This window comes from Microcaecilia unicolor, chromosome 4 (assembly GCF_901765095.1).
Source record: "Microcaecilia unicolor chromosome 4, aMicUni1.1, whole genome shotgun sequence".
Lineage (NCBI taxonomy): Eukaryota > Metazoa > Chordata > Amphibia > Gymnophiona > Siphonopidae > Microcaecilia > Microcaecilia unicolor.
The window spans coordinates 240,188,883-240,209,776 of NC_044034.1; the positions used below are offsets into that span (position 1 = coordinate 240,188,883).

The following is a 20,894-nucleotide window of genomic DNA, read 5'->3' on the forward strand; positions in this document are numbered from 1 at the left end:
TGTTTGAAGGATGCAGTCAGGGTTTCAAGGTGTCTGTCTGTATCCCCTGGGTCCGAGCAGATACAGTGGTATCTTGTGGCTTGGCTGTAAATAATGGATCTTTTTGTATGTGAAGGATGGAAGCTGGAGTTGTGGAGGTAGCTGCATCTGTCTGTGGGTTTCTTGTATATAGATGTTTGTATATAGCCATCACTGATTGAGACTGTGGTGTCCAAAAAATTGACTTTTTCTGGGGAGTAGTCAATTTTGAATCTGATTGTAGGATGGTATGTATTGAAAGAATAGTAAAATTGTTTCAAAGTTTCTTCCCCTTCCGTCCAAATCATAAAAATGTAATCGATGTACCGGTAGTATTTTAGAGGTTTGGTCTGGCATGTATTCAGAAATGTCTCTTCTAGCTCAGTCATAAAAAGGTTGGCATATTGGGGTGCTGTCCTGGTGCCCATCGCAGTGCCCATTATTTGTAGATAGATATCATTGTTAAAGCGGAAGTAGTTGTGAGTTAAAATAAATTTGATTAATTTTGTAATAGTTTCTGGTGAGTATTGATGGTCCAGTGTGGATGTTTTTAGGAATCTCCCACATGCAGCTATGCCATCCGCATGTGGAATGTTGCTGTATAGTGATTCTACATCCATCGTGACCAGAAGGGTGTTTGGTGGTAATTGCTTGATATTTTTCAATTTATTCAGAAAGTCTGTGGTGTCTTGTATGAAGCTATTAGTTTTGTGTACGAGCGGTTTCAGAATTCCCTCTATGAATCCAGATATTTCCTCTGTGAGTGTGCCAATACCTGATATGATTGGTCTGCCAGGGTATCCAGGTTTGTGGATTTTAGGTAGCATGTAGAATGTGCCCACAGAAGGCTGGTCTGGTATGAGTTTCTTCAGATGAGGTTGCGCTTGTGTAGGAAATGTTTTGATAAGGTCTTTTAGCTGTTTTGTATAGTCCTGTGTGGGGTCTTCAGTTAGTTTCCTGTAGTATTTATTGTCTGAGAGCTGGCTATGCCCCTCTTCAATGTATTGTTGTGTGTCCATAATTACCACTGCGCCTCCTTTGTCTGGATTAGGAAACATTGACTTTCAGGTGGGTCCTGATAGGAAGTCCCACTAGAGACACTCAGCATAACGCTGAAGGGAAATGGGAAATGGGACTTGATATACCGCCTTTCTGAGGTTTTTTGCAACTACATACAAAGCGGTTTACATATATTCAGGTACTTATTTTGTACCAGGGGCAATGGAGGGTTAAGTGACTTGCCCAGAATCACAAGGAGCTGCAGTGGGAATTGAACTCAGTTCCCCAGTATCAAAGTCCACTGCACTAACCACTAGGCTGAAGATCCAATGCAGAGCATAAAGAAATTAAGGAATTTCAAAATCACAGTAGCACATTTTTATAATCAAAACCATTCACAACGCCCCTTTTAGATTACAATTTTTAAAAGCAGTTTAATACTTTGTGATTACCATAATATTCTTAAAGTTCTCAGTCTGCAGTATAAGAATTTGGAAACCACTTCCATGGCTGGTGTTGAATAGTGCAGTTTTCCCTTCATCCTGAGATACCTAGAAATGATAAGTTGTAAATGGTTCATATCAGTGGCGTAGCCAGACCCAGCAATTTTGATGGACCCAGAGTTAACTTGGATGGGCCTTTCCACGCCCCCTGCCTATCTTCCTGGAGATATTAAAAAATACAGATTTTTTTTCACCTACCCCACATCCAACATCTCTCCCCACTCTGTGCAGCATCCCCGGCATCCACCCTCCTGTCTCTGAACCCCATCCCTCCCTAGCGTACCTTACAGGCATCCCTGGCACCTGCAGTGATTCATTTTTTTCTACCTGCACCGGTCCCACAGGCTTCCATCTGCCATATCCTACCAGACAGGAAACAGGCAATGGGAGGGCAGGACACAGCAGATGGAAGCCTGCAGAGCCAGCACAAGCAGCAAAAATGAATTGCTGCAGGCACCGGGGAGGGACGTCATTCAGAGACAGAAGGGCAGAGTCTGAGACACTGCAGAGGAAAGAGGGAGAAAGAGCAGTGTGGTGCCACCGCTAGGTGGACCTGAACCAAGAATGGGTGGGCCTGTGTTCACCCAGGTCCACCCGTAGTTACGCCACTGGTTCATATTCTATATGAAAGATGCAGTGCTACAAGCATCCGGTATAAAACGCTTGTAAAGGTTAAGCCATCGCAAAACCCAGGCTGGCAGACAAGAGCAGCAGTTACATCATGCACCACTGACAATTTAGGCTGAGAACACAGAAGGCACTAGGAGGAAGGTGATTTGGCACTGCAGTAAGCTAAAGAAAGCTATCTGCTTGCTGCTGCTACTAATCCTGATTGGCTCATTCTGCTGGCCAGGACCAATCAGCAGATAGAAGTGGGTTTCTCTAACTCCTTCAGTGACAAAGGGGAGGGCACAAAGTGGGAAGCGTAAGAGTGGCTAGTAGGAGGAGAGAGCAAATGAATAAGAGTGGGGAGCACAGAGAGGAGAAATCAGGAGTCTGTGTGAGTCTAAGGATACCCTGCAGGAGGTGTGAAGGAAGAGAGAAAATCTGAACAGCCCAGGGCTAAACTGTGCCCCCCCCCCCCCCGCTTTTTACTTCAGCCTCTCCAAAAAAGTAGTCACCTGTGAACAATGCACATCTTTATTATCTTGTGTACCTGTTTGCCAGTCATTCTCCAAAATTCATGTTTACATAAAATATGACCGCAGATGAAAAAATGGCAGACCCATTTAGTTTGTCCATTAACTTTATTTGCTGCAATAAAATGGAGCCTAATTGATCTCCAGTTTTACCTTCATTTCCTCTCAGTAGGAATCCTCTGTATTTATCTTATGCTTTCCTGAATTCTATTACTGTTTTAAACTCCATCACCTTTACTGGGAGGTTGTTCCATTTATCCATCACTCTTTTCATGAGCAAATATTTGTTTATAGTACTCCTGATTCTACCACCTCTTGAATATTGCATCATACCCTCTTGTTATAGAACTTTCTTTCCACTAACTGATATTGCTTCTCATTCATTCTTTTTCCTTTGAGATATTTGAATGTCTCTATGCTATCCTTCTCTGTTTTCTCCTCTAGGGCTAGGTTTCTTCATGAGGGCTCACTATTTTGCTCTGTTGTCAATAGCTTTACTTATTGCTGGTCTGCACCTGCCCCAACCATATACTCCCTCTGCTTTCTTTTGCCTCTCTGTGGAGATGGAAGCAGATAACTGGTGCTTCACATTTCCACTGCTGTTGTCGGTACTCATCTGTTAAAGAAGTTTCTTTTCAACTTGGCTAGTGGACTACGGGGGATTGGAGATTGTTTTTTCTGTTCCTGTGCATTAGTGTTACTGCTGGTCCTACATTTCTCAGGAGCATCACCCGACTTCCCTTTAAAGCACTGTGATTCAATCAGCTTAGATTCTTAAAGATACATTGATCTCTTCCATTGTACCCTGCACTGCTGCATCTCGAACTGCAGACACCCCTCCTCAAGACTCTGCAGAATTTGTGAATCCTCTAGGGGCAGAGAAAGTACCTGCATATAATAAATGTAAACCGCTTTGGTTGTATCACAGAAAGGTGATATGTCAAATCCATGATCCTTCTTCTACATGCCGTTCACCACATCTTGTCATCTTTTAAGTCTTATCCCTCTGTCTTACCAAAGTGCTTGTCTTTGTCTATGCTATCAGCTTCCTCTCTCTTGAGTTCTATTCCTTCATCCTTCTTTAAAAAACAAAACAAAACCTTGATCTAGGCCTGGCTCACTCTCTTTTGGGATTAATTAACTCCAGCCTCTCTGAATGACTTTTTTTTCAAAGCGCTGTCATTCAACCACTGCTCAAGAAATCAAATTTAGATCCATTGGTCCACCCAATTATTGTCCTACCCAACATACTCTTCATCACCAAGATTTTTGAAAAAGTAGTATTTATTTGTTTTATTTTATTTATTAGGATTTATTTACTGCCTTTTTGAAGGAATTCACTCAAGGCGGTATACAGTAAGAATAGATCAAACATGAGAAATAGGCAATTACAGCAGTAAAAATATTCAAATAACAATACAAAGTATGGCATAGTATACTTTGTATTGTTATTTGAATATTTTTACTGCTGTAATTGCCTATTTCTCATGTTTGATCTATTCTTACTGTATACCGCCTTGAGTGAATTCCTTCAAAAAGGCAGTATACTACTTACAATGTCAACACAATACGTAATAGAACATTTTAATTGATAGTGAAGGGTAAAGCAAAGATGGAACATATAGATAGGTTAGAGAAAGTAAGATGATTAATTTAAAGAAAGTTGCACATGAGGTCAGAGAGATGATTAAATAACACATGTCCTGCTGCAGTATGTGCAGCCCATGTCACTCCTTGTCTGTGTGAGTGAGACTAACAAGTTAGTTACTTCTTCCATTAAAGGCCTTGTTGAAGAGCCAAGCTTTCACCTGCTTCCTGAAGTAGAGATAGTCTTGTGTTTAGCGGAGCCTTTCAGGTAGTGCATTCCAGAGTGTGAGGGTTACTCCAGAGAAGGCTCGCTTGCGAGTATCACATCGTGTAATGTCTTTTGGAGAGGGTGTGCTTAGTGATAGTCCTTGAGAGGACCTTATTGTCCTTGGCGGTGTGTAGAGGATCATCCTATTCTTCAGGTACTGAGGGTCTTGAAGATGAGAGTTTTAAATTTAGCCCTGTATTGTACTGGTAGCCAATGAAGTTTTTGCAAGAATGGTGTGATGTGGTCACGTCGCTTGCAACCTTTCATGAGTCTTGATGCTGCATTCTGGATCAACTGGAGCTGGTGCAGGCCCTTTGTAGTCAGACCATTGTATAGTGCATTGCAGTAATCCAGTCAATGTTATCATGGCATTTACAACTGGGATAAGATTTACTTTCTCGATGTAAGCAGAGAGGCAGCGTAGCTGTTGCAAATAGTAGAAGCAGCTCTTGAAGGTTACTTGGATTGGATTTGGGGGATCAGCATAAGTGTTGAATCTAACTGTATTCCAAGGTTCCTGAGTTGTGATTTGAGGGAGAGTTCATACTTCCCAAAAGGGATTTTGATGTCAGGTATGTATCCACTTGTGTTAGGGACCCAGAGAAGCTCAGTTTTACTTGGGTTCAGGCAAAGTTTGTGGTGTTTAGCCCATTCTTGAATTCATGTTAGACAGGTAATCAGTTTATTCAAGGCTGTAGGTAAGTCAGGTTCAATGGGTATGAGTAGCTGCACATCATTCGCATTGATGTAGAACTTTGATCCTAGGCAGTTTGGATTCTGGGAACATCATAGTATAGAAAACTTGTTTAGTGTCTCTTCTCAGAGAGACAAAGCAACACTTAGATACAGATAAATATACCCTCATGGTTTCCCTTGGCCTACCTGCACCTTTTGTCCTAGTTGACCATCAAATCTTTCTCACAAATCTATCTGCTTTTGGTATTGGGGGACTTTCTTAAGATGGTTTAATTATTTTTTGAATTATGGCCCATTTCAAGTCTTGGTTAATTCCTCTTTACCCAAGTCATGATTTCTCTCAGTTGGCGTTCCTCAAGGCTCAGTTTTAGCCCCTGTGCTATCTAATTTGTTTCTTGGCTGTGCAACTACATTGATTCAATCCTTAGGAATCAGTCTGTTTTTATTTGCTGATGATATTCAAATTCTTTACTTTGTGGGTTCTGCCTTACTGGATCTTGCACAACTAAATTTCTGTTTTTCATTGCTCCTCAATTTGGATAATGCAAGTTACTGGAATACAAATTGCATTATGAAAACTTGCTACTTCATTCTTTGCCAAATTAGATCCCATCTGTTTGTTTGTTTTTTTTTGGGGGGGGGGATTAAGATGTTATGTTGACTTTGATTCAGGCACTTATTAGTTGACAAGGAGAGACATAATTGAAAGGGGCGCCCAAGTTTTCCTGAGGACGTCCTTGCAGTACGTCCTGGCAAAGGGGCGGGGAAACCCATATTATCGAAACAAGGTGGGCGTCCATCTTTCGTTTCAATAATACGGTCGGGGATGCCCAAATCGTGAAATTTAGGTTGACCTTAGAGATGGTTGCCCTTAGAGATGGTCGTCCCCGATTTTCAGAGATAATGGAAACCGAGGATGCCCATCTCAGAAATTACCAAATCCAAGCCCTTTGGTCGTGGGAGGAGCCAGCATTCGTAGTGCACTGGTCCCCCTGACATGCCAAGACACCAACCGGGCACCCTAGGGGGCACTGCAGTGGACTTCAGAAATTGCTCCCAGGTGCATAGCTCCCTTACCTTGTGTGCTGAGTCCCCCAACCCCCCCCCCCCCCACAACTACACCACTACCATAGCCCTTATGGGTGAAGGGGGGCACCTATATGTGGGTACAGTGGGTTTGTGGTTGGTTTTGAAGGGCTCACATTTACCACCACAAGTGTAACAGGTGGGGGGGGGGGGGGGGATGGGCTTGGGTCTGCCTGCCTGAAGTGCACTGCACCCACTAAAACTGCTCCAGGGACCTGCATACTGCTGTCATGGAGCTGAGCATGATATTTGAGGCTGGCATAGAGGCTGGAAAAATTTTTTAAATTTTTGAGGGTGGGAGGGGTTTAGTGACCACTGGGAGAGTAAGGGGAGGTCATCCCTGATTCCCTCCGGTGGTCATCTGGTCATTTAGAGCACATTTTTGTGGCTTGGTTATAAGAAAAAAAGGACCAGGTAAAGTCGTCCAAGTGTTCATCAGGGACGCCCCTTCTTTTTTCTATTATCGGTCGAGGATGCCCATGTGTTAGGCATGCCCCAGTCCCACCTTCGCTAGGCCTCTGACACGCCCCGGTGAACTTTGGTCATCCCCACGATGGAAAGCAGTTGAGGACACCCAAAATTGGCTTTTGATTATGCCAATTTGGGCGACCCTGTGAGAAGGACGCCCATCTTGCAATTTGTGTCGAAAGATGGGTGCCCTTCTCCTTCAAAAATAAGACTGAAGATTATTTTTATTTATTGGAATTTATTAACCCTTTATGAAGAGATTCACCTAAGGCGGTGTACAGCAGGTACGGTTTAATATAAAATTTACAATTTTGTTAATAGAATAACAATAGTAAAAATGACCAAATATAAACTTAAATACAATAAATGAGGTAAACTTGAGAACAGCAAATTAAAACCTAATAATAAGACTACCAGAAAAGAGTATCCAAAATATACACATTTAACAGCATGAAATTCAAATAACAGAGATATAATACGATGTCAGCATAATACTAATTAAACATCTAATAAGCACATATGAGAACATACAAATAACTTAGATATGCTAATACTTTTCTACAATACAGCTTACCATGTAGCCGAGGGTCCAAGTGCAGACATATAGATGTGGGCAAGATGGGTGATACAGAGGCAGTTGGAATAAACAGATGGGTGGCTAAACCCAAGGGAAGTTCTTTGTACAGTTTAACAAGATATAAGGAGCTGGGCTAAGTTACAGTGTGTGTAGCAAGCTAGTCCAGTTGGGAGTGGTGTATAGTTAGTCACCCTATGTATTAAAGGCTTGGGAGAAAAGTCAGACTTTCAATTGATTCCTGAAGTAGAGGTAGTCTCGAGTTAGATGTAGCCCCTTTGGAAGTAACTTCCAGAGCATGGGGGCTACTCCTGAGAAAGCTTGCTGGCGAGTATCACATTGTATAATTTCTTTGGATGAGGCAATAGATAGTGATGCTCCTTCAGAGGACCTTAGAGGTCTCAAAGATGTATAAAGGGCTGACTTATTGTTTAAGTACTCTCACCCATTTTGTCTGAGGACTTAGAAAATCAAACATAGAGTTTTAAATGTAGTCCTGTAAGGTACTGGTAGCCACCGTAGTTTTTGCAGGAAGGGTGTGGTGTGCTCACACCATGTGCAGCCTTCTATCAGTCGTTCTACAGCATTCTGAATTAGTTGGAGCTGATGCAAGCTCTTTTTGGTTTGACCGGTGTACAGAGCATTACAGTAGTCTAGTCGTGATGTTATCATGGCATGGATTACTGTAGTCAGACTTGTCATCAATATATGGAGAGAGAGATTTTGTAGGTGCTGCAGGTGATAAGAGGCAGCTTTTAAAGGTTGTTTGAATTTGTGGGATCAGAGTGAGAGATGGGTCTAGCTGTATCCCAAGATTCATGACCTGTGATTTTAGGGGTGTTCATACTTCCCAAAAGGTATTTAGAAGTCAGGTATTTATACATTTGTGTTAGGTATACAAAGAATCTCTGTTTTGCTTGGGTTCAGGCAGAGTTTATTGTTGTTTGCCCACTCCTGAGTTCCAGATAGACAGGCAGTCAGTTTACTCAAGGCTGTGGGTAGATCTTGTTCAGTGGGTATGAGTAGTTGCACATGATCAGCATAGATATAGAATTTTGTGTCCATCAACCGAAGCAGCTCAGCCAGAGGCTTGACTTAGGTATTAAATAAAATGGGAGACAGTATGGATCTATGTGGCAACCCACAATTCAGTGCCCAAGGTAATGATGGGAAATGGGACTTGATATACTGCCTTCCTGAGGTTTTTGCAACTACATTCAAAGTGGTTTACATATATTCAGGTACTTATTTTGTACCAGGGGCAATGGAGGGTTAAGTGACTTGCCCAGAGTCACAAGGAACTGCAGTGGGAATCAAACTCAGTTCCCCAGGATCAAAGTCCACTGCACTAACCACTAGGCTACTCCTCCTAGTGATGTGATATTGTTGAACAGAACTGATTCTTGCCTTCTGATAAATAGGATTTGAACCGTGTAAGTGCTGTGCCACTGATACTACTACTACTACTACTACTACTATTTAGCATTTCTATAGTTTCTGCCAGCCTTGTAAGCATGATATTATGATCCACAATGTTGAAGATTGCTGATAAATCCAGCAACATTAGCATCGAGGCAGATCCCCTGTCACAGTTCCGGGGCAGAGGGAGCAGGGAACAAGCAGAGCCAACAGGCGCATGGCTGCTCTCTGCACCCTCCAGCAGTGTGCACCCGGGGCGGACCGCCCTCACCGTCCCGCCCTTGCTACGCCGCTGCCACCTTCTAAATAGGTGGTGGTAAGAGCTCAGGCAGTAAATAGTCATATGCTAATTTTAATATTAGTGCAAGGACATTTACTGCTTCATTTAAAAAAGCCTTTTCCCCGCTGTGGTAAACAATTGCCCAGTGCGTGCTAATTTCATGCTCCAAAACTAGCGCAGGCCACTTTTTACCGTGGCTTGGTAAAAAAGGCTCCCAAGCTTTTAATTAATTCTACTATCTTTCCCGGATTTTGCAACTAACAATCTTCTGGGTTTATCCTACCTTCTTGAAATTTATTATTATTTTAGCCTCTTATCAGCTGCTCTGGGAGGGCATTCTACAGTATATCTTCATCACCCTTTCTATATATATAAAAAATATTCCTCATGTTCCTAATGAATATACTCCCTCAGAGTCTTTATAATGAATCAGGGTCCTTGTCTCCTTCCTTGGTCATTCCTGCTGCATTCTTGCCATGAACCCTCTCAGCTACCACTTACTTCCCATTAAAAAAATATTTATTTCTTGTTCATTATTCAAATCTTTCAGGTATTTGAATATTTCTACCATTGCCCCCACCTCATCTCACTTCCTTTGTAGGATATACATATTCAGATGCCCGACTCTTCTCATAGGGCCTCTGATACAGAATCCACTTTATTTTGATAGTAAATTTAAAAATCAATAAGCATGGAGATGCCAAATATTCTGGCAATGGCTTTGCTAATTTTTTCTAGCTATGCAGATTATTACAAAACTTGATAACAAGACAAGGAAGGAGACCTGGGTGTTGGATTTAGTCTTGATCTTAGGAAAACCATTGAGGAAAATGATAAAGCCTCAAATGGCCTACCAGTGTAGGGGGAAGAGACCAGTATTTTAACAGTTTCTGTGCTTTGAACTAATGTATAGTAGGCAGTAGTTGGAAAAGAGTTTAATGTTAAACTCACAGACATTGAAATCGTGTATGGAAATCTATATGTTCATCTATCCAAAGTGGAGAAATCTCAACTGTGCAAACTGCATATATCAATTTGAGTTTTTTCTACTGCCATTTATTACTATGAAGGTGATTTTGAAAAGTATTTCCACAAGTAAAGCAATGTTTTATGGACAAAAAAGTCTTTTTTTTTTAAACTGTCCAGACCATATGTGCATAAACGTGTGTGCATAAGTTTATCCACTTAAACAAAAGCAGCCTGTTATAAAATTACTCTCTCTGTTGCTATTATACACTTATCTGGGCTGCTTCCCCTCTGTATATATTTTTCCAGAACTAGACAACAATGACCTTACAATGGCAAATTCCCGCCCTTTTTCGTACTAATTATGCCTCTCCTGATGCACCCCAGCATCTTTCTGGTTCTGGCTACTTCCTTGTTGCACTGGTTATCCATGTTAAAATTACTGGATAAATTCACTCTGAGGTCTGTTCTGTATCAGTAACTCAGATCCATCATGTATCGCTTCTTCAGATATTTGCACACAAACCCCTGGATTTTATAAAGGTTGTCCAAAGAGGTCCTGAGATGTGTGCGCAACTTAATTGGTTAATGAGCCATTAACAAGCAATAATTGGAAGCTAATTGATGTTAATTGGCACCAATTAGGAGTTGCGCTTGCATCTAACAGTGGGCACCCAGATCCCATAGTGTGCAGCTTAAAAAGGGGTGTAGCCATGGGTGGGGCATGGTCAGATCAGGGGCATTCCAAAAATTTGGGTGCAGTGTTATAGAATACAGGGGATTTACATCCAACATGTGTGCCAGGATTTACACCTGGTTTCAGCAGGTATAAGTCATCATGCTCACAGTTGGGTGTGGGAATTGGCGCTACACGCTATTCTATAAAGATCACTCAGCCAAGAGAATCCTTGATAGAATAGTGCCGAGTGCTGATTTTTTTTTCCAGCGCCGATTTTTCAGTGCCATTTACTGAATCTGGCCCAAGATGCATTGCTCTGCAAGCTGCGAAGTAGTTGACCACCCTTTGAGATTTCTTGCATCACCATTCATACTGGGATAAATTCTAGAAGTAGCATCTACATATCGGCACCGATAATGTGACGTACTCAGCATCATTCTATTCTTTATTTATTTATTACATTTGTATTCCACATTTTCCCACCTATTAGTAGGCTCAATGTGGCTTCCATAGTTCCAGAGAGGTGGTTACAGACTCTGGTGTGAACAAATACAGTGTGGAAGTACAGTTAATTAGATTTGGTGTGGTTTATCCGAAGCAGATTGCTAGGGTGGAATCATGTGGTAGGGGATTGAGTACTGTCGTTTCCTAGTTTAATTGTTGTTTCATTAGTCGGTGTTTATGTCGGTTCTGTGGGGTATGCTACCTTTATAGATTTGCATTTATCACTAAGGTCACCTACGTTTAGGCACATTTAGGTGTGATTCTGTATCAACGTGCATAAAATCCAGGAACGCCCCCCTAACCACGCCCCCAAATTGTTATATGCAATAGGATTTAGGCATAATCCGTTATAGAATCTGATACGTACCTAAATCCAAATTATTGCCAACTAGTGGTGATAATTGATTGCTATCTCCCAATTATCAGCACTGATTAGCTTGTTCAATTTAGTTGTGTTCACTCGTTATAGAATCACGCTAAGCGTGTCTTTAATTGGTGCCGATTTTTCAGGTGCAATATATAGAATTTGGCCCACTGTCTTTTTCGGTGTTGACCAACCCTTTGCTAGAGGCACAGCTAACCAGTCTGATTTTCAAAATATTTATAATATGCCTGAGACAAATTTGCTTACCCTCAGACATGTCCATTCTGTTACAGATCTTATCATCAGCTTGAAAAGAAAGATGTTTCTTCCTAAAACTTGAGCGATGTTGCTCATAAAATTATTGTTTGAAAAATTAAAGGTTGTTGACCATAGTTCTTCAACTCAGATTTATTTACTGCTTAGCTTGATTTTTACTTACGTCCCTTATGGGTATAATTAACTATTCCAAATATAAAATTTGAGTAAGTTACTATAATTTTCCCCACACTGCTTAATAAAATTGGATTACAAATAATATAATGTGAAAACAAGAGCTCAAAATCATGCTCAAATAATTGTGGGGGGTCTTTTACTAAAGCTTAGCTTGTGTTATCTTCAGCAGGGCCCGTTTTATTCCTATGGGCCCTGCTGCAGATAACAAGCTAATCTTTAGTAAAAGACCCCCTGTATCTGACATAGGGCTTCTTTTACAAAGCTGTGCTAGTGATTCCCATTTGGCAAATGAGAGGAAGCCCGTAGAAATTGAATGGGCTTCCTCTCATTTGCCGTGCCCGGAATCGCTAGCGTGGCTTGATTAATTGAGGGAATGTTTCATCACTGACCTTCTTTATTTTCCCTGTGTAGTGTCCCCAAAATAACTCACCCATAGTGTACAAAACAAAAAATTCTTCACTTATCTTAATCATAGTTCTCACAGTTCATAAATCCTTGACACCATAGTATGTTGTGAACTTTCCAATACCCCCTTGTAGATATAATTATTTCAGATACAAAGTTTTGAATAAACTAGAAAAGTCACTGCTCAAAGTATTTAATCACAAACATGAATATATATATTTCTCCCTGCTTTCAATAATTCATGTTGTGATGAAAGACGTTGAGCAGTGACTTTCCTAGCTTATTCAAAACTTTGTATCTGAAATAATTATATCTACAAGGGTCTTAAATAGCAGTCAAGCTAAGCAATAAATAAATCTGAGATGAAGAACTATGGTCAACCTTTAATGTTTCAAACATTGATAGACATTTGGTTGTTTCATCATTATTTTTGATACATTGGAGTCACAAAAATATTGAACAGATCCCAGACCCAGGACCTATTCCTGAGGCAATCAAGTCATCACTTTTTTTTCCCCTAAGAGTGATCTTCATTTACCGCCATGCTTTGTTGTCTCTCCTCCAACCAGTTCTAATCCAATCCATTATCTTCTATCCTACTTCTGGACTGCTCAGTTTTTTAATGAACCGCCTACGTCGAACAGCATCAAAGGCTTTGTTGAAATTCAAATACACCATATTCAGTGCCCACCCCCAAATCTAATATTCTGGTCACCCAGAATGAAGAAATCACTCAAATTTATCTGACACAATCTCCCTTTGTAAAATCATGATGCCTTGCCTGGATCCAAAAACTCACTAGATTCAAGATGTTACAATACCCTTTCCTTCAGATGAAATCTCTATTACATTTTATACCACTCAAGTCAGACAACTAGCTTATAATTTCCAATCCTCTACCTATTACCATTTCCAGAAAGAGGATCAGCATTCACCCTTCTCTAGTCCCACAGGATCACTCCTCTTTCCAAAGATCTCTAGGCTGGTACTTCAGGAGACCCATCAGAAAATCTCTGAATGCTCATAACTCAGAATGTATCCAGCATGGTTCCTTGGTACTAGAAAAAGTGAAATTAGACATACAAACACTGTCCCCCTGAAGAGCTCAGTCTGTACCTTGCTAGACCCTTTCCAGCAACAGATGATCCTTCTCTAATCCAATTTAAAGTGACCACTGAACAAATGTTTTGTTACTTTCTAATTTTTTCTTATTTCCTTTCAGTCTTAAAATTATCACCTCTATCGTTTTACATAGAAAGGCCTTGCCACCTTGTTTTCCTCCTCATTCTATAATTTCATGTGCATATTTGCAAGCCTTGGGTACACATTTGCATGTGTAGGTTATAGAATAGTAGCAGTTAGGTGTGCAAGTTAAGGGGCCCTTTTATTAAGGCGCATACAGTGTGCATCAGATTGGAACTACTGCCCAGCTACCGCGTGCCCCGGGTAGTAATTCCATTTTTGACACACGTCCAAAACACGCGGTAATCGACAGTGTACACACGCTGATGATTATCACTCGGTTAAGTCAATGAGTGTTGGTAAGGTCTCATGCCAAAAATGGACATGTACTGATTTTAATTTTGACACACTTTCATTGGTGTAAATGGAGGCTCATAGTTTTATATGCTGGGATATCAACTAAGCGTATTCTATATACCATGCCTAAATCTAGGCTTTGCTTATAGAATACACTTAGTCGGAAATGTTTTCTGTGTGGATTTTTTAAGCGCCTTATTTAGAATCTGGTCCTATGTGCCTAACCGCGAGCTTATGCTAGTATTCTGTAATGGCAATTATGCACTTAATTGCCATTATAGAATTCGCACATAGGACTATATTATATATATAGCGTGGAAAAAAAATCACAGTGCTATTCTATAAACCACACCTTACATTAGATGCATTTTATAGAATAAGTGTAGCGACCAGACCCACAATTAAATTTAGGCATGACCATTTTCACCAACTAAAACCTGGTGTAAATGCCCACGCCTAACTTAAGTGTGGATCAGGTGTATTCTATAATGTGCATGTAGCTTCTAGAAACACCCATCCATGCCCCTCCTAAGGCCACGCCCCCTTTTGAGATCCACGCTTTAGAATTTACTTGCACCACTTTACAGAATACACTTAGCTGCAAACGTAAATTCTAATTTGTGCCGCTAATTGCTTGTTATTGGACAATTATCGGTACCGATTGGCTTGTTAAACAATTAAGTTGTAAGCACAATTTGGCCGCACTGCCAAATTTGTGTGTGAAACTTTAGTCGCCATATATAGAAACTAGGGGATAACGCGCATAGCTTAGGTGCCTAACTTTAGGTGACCTGGAGGGGGATAATCGAACGGGGGCGCCCATCTCTAAGGACGATCCCATAAAGGGGCAGGGCAACCCATATTATCGAAACAAGATGGACGTCCATCTTTCGTTTCAATAATACGGTCGAGGACGCCCAAATCATAAAATTTAGGTCGACCTTAGAGATGGTCGTCCCCGGTTTTCAGCCATAATGGAACGCGAGGACGCCCATCTCAGAAACAACCAAATCCAAGCCATTTGGTCATGGGAGGAGCCAGCATTCGTAGTGCACTGGTCCCACTATCTGAATGGAAAAAGCCCTTCCCTTACCGATCCGGAAAGGAATGGGCATGCATGAAGGAAATTGCATGCAAATGAGCTGCTTGCTGTTAGCTCATTTGCACATGATTTCCTTCCTAAGGAGGGGAAGTGATGGCAGTTGAGGACGTCCATCCCTGTGACAGCAGTTGAGGATGTCCAAAATGTGGATCTTTCTGTGAGAAGGACGTCCATGCCTTTGCTATGCCTCCAACACTCTCTTTATTTATTTGGATTTTGGATCAGAAGTAGCAGCAGTGGGGTTTGAACCTCTAGATTGCAAGACCAGTGCTCTAACCACTAGGCCACTCTGCCACTCCTCCACTCTACTCCACTCCCTTGAAATTTGACCATCCCTGTGGGGGGCAGTTGAGGGCGTCCAAAATGTTTGAAAGAAGGACGTCCACGCCTTTGTTATGCCTCCGCTGACACACACGTACCTCTCCCCCCCCAGGGACCTGCATACTGCTCCCCTACAGGGATGGCCAAATTTCAAGGGAGTGGAGTGGAGTGAAGGAGTGGCAGAGTGGCCTAATGGTTAGAGCACTGGTCTTGCAATCTAGAGGTGGCCGGTTCAAATCCCACTGCTGCTACTTGTGATCCAAAATCCAAATAAATTAATAAAGAGGGTGTCAGAGGCATAGCAAAGGCATGGATGTCCTTCTCACAGAAACATCCACATTTTGGGAAGGACGTCCTCAACTGCCGTCGCAGGGACAGAGGCATAGCGAAGGACATACTCTAAAAAAAAAAGACAAAAGTTTTTTTCAGGGTGGGAGGTGGTTAGTGACCACTGGGGAAGTCAGGGGAGGTCATCCCTGATTCCCTCCGGTGGTCATCTGGTCAGTTTGGTCACCTTTTTGATGCTTGGTCATGAAAAAAAATGGACCAAGTAAAGTCGGCCAAATGCTCGTGAGGGACACCCTTCTTTTTTCCATTATCAGCCGAGGACGCCCATCTGTTAACCACGCCCCTGTCCCGCCTTCGGTACACTGCCAACACACCCCCTTGAACTTTCATTGTCCCCACGACGGAATGCAGTTGAGGACACCCAAAATCGGCTTTCGATTATGCTGATTTGGGCGACCTTAGGAGAAGGACGCCCATCTCCCGATTTGTGTCAGAAGATGGATGCCCTTCTCCTTTGAAAATAAGCAGGCTGGTCAAAATTATCCCCTCTACGTCTTTAACTATATTTTGCACCACTTCTGCCTTTGCCATCTTGACAATTTTTTTTTGTTTGTTTGTTACATTTGTACTCAGTTCCTCAGTTCCCCAGGACCAAAGTCCTCCACCCTAACCACTAGGCCACTCCTCCCTGCGTCTTTCAGGTTTACCTCACATTCTTCCTACTGCTCCTTTTTCTGAGACTTTTCGACATTTTCATTGCTGATTGTTTTTGGTACTCATTTTTACAAACACCACTTTTGAAAACCAGTCTTATTTAGCATGTTACAATAAAAATTTATTCTTGTCATAATTCCTTTTAGTTCCATCTACACATTGTAATTGCTCGATTAATGATTATTTAAATTTATAACATTAATTTTGTAAACCAGCCAACATATGTTTTTATTTTCTGGTATGCTGCTATAATAATCCTAACCATATGAGTGGTTAACTCTCTCCTCTGCCATGCAATATCTCCTCTCTGTGGGGTTCTTTTATACAAAACTGCGGCAAAAGGCCCACTGAAGAAACAGTGGGTCTAGAGTTGCCAACCTTTTGACAGAGAAAAACCTGACACCTGCCTTGTTCCGTGCCTCTCCCTTGTCCCACCCCAAGTTCCTTGCCTTATCTACTGTTGCACCTTATCCCACGCTCCCTCTCCCCCCCCCCCCCCCCCTATACCCAACCATCCACACTAAGGTTGTCATCTCGGAAGAAAAAATGACACATATATATATATATATTCTCTGATTATTTTGCAAACTTTGTCTGATGTTATGACAAACTAAAATTATATTAAATTTTTGATGTCCCTTCAGTAAGGCCAACACACAATCCCTCCACTGAAAAACACCTTACCATACTATAATAGCACTATCCTCCAGGACTCAAAGCAACAACTTTATCCATGAAAAGGCAGAACTAGAAATATTATACTGGGCCCTAAAACACCGATACAGCCCATAGTGAGAAGAGAGAACAAACAGGATTGCTACAGATCTCTGTATAAAAACTACATGCTAGCAGAATACTACACCTTGATCACACATTCAAAGCACAGGCAGACCCTCAACAAATATGAAACAAGGCATCACGCAAGCATTATAGAGATATGAAGGCAAAACATGTATAAACCTCAAGAAATCAGACTTGCATATACATCAATACTAGAGACAGAGAAACTGAAGTGGAAGATATCAGAGATGCACATTTCCCAAAGGTGACACATTCCAATTAATACATTCAAAATAAAATACTTTTTCCTACTTTTGTAGACTGAGTATTTTATTTTTCCATTTGATTTGGTCCAAGTGTCTGTTGTGCTTTTCTTTGTTTTTCCTGTCTATCCAGGGTGTCCTGTCCACTTGACACTCTCCTGGCCACCATCTATCTTCTCTCTGCAGCCTTATTTGCCCTGTGCAGCATCTCTCCTCTGTGACCCTGTTCCTATCCTCCCTACATATTTAACATCTGTCCTCTTAGTGTCCCTCTCCTCCCCTTATATTCAGCTGCCCCCTCTGTATGCCTATCTCTATGCTAGTGGTCTCTCTCTCCCCCCTCTTCCCAGTGGGTCCAGCACCTCTCCATTCCCACATTCCAGGGACAGCATATCTCTACCCCCCACCCCCCATCCCAGGTCCTGCATATCTCCATTCCTCCCAATCCCAGGTTCAGCATATCTCCTCTCTTCCCTCCACCAAAACTGGATCCAGCACATCATCTTCCAAGTTCCAACCCCCTCCCTCCTATCTAGCATAGCTGTCTCTCCCTTTCTCCCCCTGCCCCTACCCAGGTCAGCACATGTCCAGATCCCTCCCCCCCCCCCCCCGAGGAGCCAGTGTTTATCCCTATCTTACAATCTAGGTCTTCCAAACTTGCATGCATCATCAGCATGCCAACTTGCATTCCTCCTCTGATGCAATTTCTTGTTTCCGCGAGGGTAGGACATTGGAGAGGAACAGGAACGGGCCCTAGCTCGGGTAGAGGCAGTGCCTTAATTGCCGCTGCTGATGCACACAGTGGGAGGGATAGAAACGCTGGACCTGGGGGAAAAGAGGGATAGAAAAGCTGGACTTGGGAGCATAGGTGTAGAGAAAAGAACAGAGAGATTAGAACATAAGAATAGCCATACTAGGTCAGACCAATGGTCCATCTAGCCCAGTATCCTGCTTCCTACAGTGGTTAATCCAGGTCACAATACCTGGCAGAAACCCAATTAGTAGCAACATTCTATGTTGCCAATTCTGGGGAAAGCAATGGCTTCCCCCATGTGCATCTCAATAAAACTATAGACTTTTTCTCCAGGAACTTATCTAAACTTTTTAAAAACTTAGATACGCTGACTGTTACCAAATTCTCCGGCAGCAAGTTCTAAAGCTTAACTCTTCTTTGAATGAAAAAATATATCCTCCTATTTGTTTTTAAAGTATTTCTATGTAATTTCATTGAGTGTCCCTTGGTCTTTGTACTTCTTGAAAGAGTGAAAAATTGATTCACTAAACTGGCTGGACCTGGGAGGGAGTGAGAGGTTAGTGATTAAAAAAATAAACAGCTTTTCTAGGCCGGTTTTGGGGGTCTGCCGGCAGCCAACCTGGCCATTGAAAAACTGGACAGGCCAGCTCAAAACTGGCCAGTTGGCAAGTCTAAGTGGGCCTGGCAGAGGAGTCGGTGACCAAGTATATGAATGAGCAACTGGGAGGGTAAGAGGAAAGGGAGACAGATGAGACAATGCAGGATGGGAGGGGAGAGGAGATGAAACTGGATATTTGGGGGTGGGGGTGTGAAGACAGAATGATGATGCAGACCCGGGCCTGTCAATTACATTGGAGGGGTATCCTATTGGTTAGCACAGTGGGCTGAAAATCTGGGGAACTGGGTTTGATTCCCACTGTGGTCCCTTGTGACCCCTGGACAAGCCACTTAACTTTCAATTGCTCCAGGTACAAAAACTTAGGAGTCCTTTTACTAAGCTACGTAAGCGCGTATGTGCGTCCTACGTGCATCAGTTTTGAACTACCGCCTGGTTACCACAAGGCCAAGGTGGTAATTTCATTTTTTACAAATACCTGCTACACACGCCAGAAAAGTTTCTGGCGCATAGCGCTAACCAGACAGTAACCGGCATTATACAGACGCTGATGATTACTGCCTAGTTAATGCGTGAGACCTTACCACTAAGTCAATAGATGGCGGTATGGTCTCAGGCTCAAAATGGGCGCGTGCCAATTTTCATTTTGCCACACGTCCATTTTTGGCCAAAAAAAGGCCTTTTTTGCAGGTGCGCTGAAAAATGGACCTGCGCATGTCAGATACATGCATCTACACCAGCGCAGGCCATTTTTCGGTGCACCTTAGTAAAATGACCCCTTCGATTGTGAGCTTACCAGTGACAGAGAAAGTACCTGCATATAATAAATGTAAACCACTGTGGCTGTACCACAGAAAGGCGTTATATCAAATTCATGACTCTTTATTCTGAAAGATTTTAACGCATGTTAAGATTTTAATATGATAATTGCATTATTAGTGCATTAACCCCTGGATTCTATAAAGGGCACAGATCCTGGATCAGCACTCAAAATAATTAATGGGCTCCAATGCATTAATTATTGGAGTTAAGCACTTAATTGACACTAATTATGATTTGGGCGCCGATCTGGCCGCACGCTATTCTGTAACAATCGATGCTAATCCACACAATGTGTTAGCAGCTGATTTCCTCCAGTAAGGTGATTTGGAAAAGTACCAAAATCACATTGCATAATGGTGTGGATTAGCTGCATAATATGTGGATTAACTCTTCAGCTCAGTGATAAGTGCAAATAATGAGCACAGGTCATGCACCAAAGGGCAAAAACTGATAAGCATGTGAACCAGAAACTCATGAATCTGATAAGATATTCCTGCATGCAAGCAGGCATGGGAAAGGAGTTGGTTCATCGCAAATATTACACACACAAGACTTGGAAGGATCCTGTTTACATTGGAACCTTCCGCATTGAGGCATTATCTGCCACCGCAGTAAAATTGCAAGATCACACTTCCTGGGTACATCTTAAAGACATAAGGACTTTCTAACCTCTCCAGAATCAGGACATTACTAACGATACTGATTCAACTGTAGATGGATGCTCGTGAATGTACCCTCAATATGTTTGGACTTGCTTTCCTATGTACTTTTGTTTTAGCATTAATCTTGATGACTCTTGAAAAATACTGCATTATTTTTTGTGACTAATATTGATAACTATAAGGATGTATAACTATATGCTTATTTGCTTTGTTATCTTTGTTAAAGTCTGTCGATTACAAGTTGCCAATTCCCAGGATGTTGTTGACAGCCCTAACAATTTAGATCCCCAGGAGGTGGATAGATATTATGCTTATGGGTACTATCCAGTTAAGATTACCATAAAACTTAATGCAACCGATGAGACAGTCGTGTTGCAATTAGATGTTTGCAGTATAGCCTCTTGTGGATCCTTAGAATGGCAAAGATGGTATTCTAAATTCTATGTTTATCTGTGTATTTATACTGAAATGAGTCTTTATGCATCTCCCTGTTCTCAATGGTCAAATGTATGGTGGTACACTGGACCCAATTATCCAACAAGAAAACACCAAACAGCTTGGGATAGTCCCCTACGTACAAATATCACCATTGTTCGACAATCAATTGACCCCACAACCTATGAAA

The 20,894-nt window shown here is 41.9% G+C and overlaps 1 protein-coding gene and 1 long non-coding RNA gene across 2 annotated transcripts in view; one reads left to right on the forward strand and one right to left on the reverse strand.

The window, feature by feature from the left end:
• SLC15A1 (solute carrier family 15 member 1) overlaps positions 1 to 20,894 on the forward strand; it is a 178,212-nt gene that overhangs the window by 12,218 nt on the left and 145,100 nt on the right.
• LOC115469073 lies at positions 1,508 to 19,662 on the reverse strand. Its single transcript, XR_003941953.1, has 3 exons — positions 19,582 to 19,662; positions 5,397 to 5,402; positions 1,508 to 1,518 (listed from the first exon to the last, which is right to left on the reverse strand). It is a non-coding gene; the product is annotated as an uncharacterized LOC115469073 (long non-coding RNA).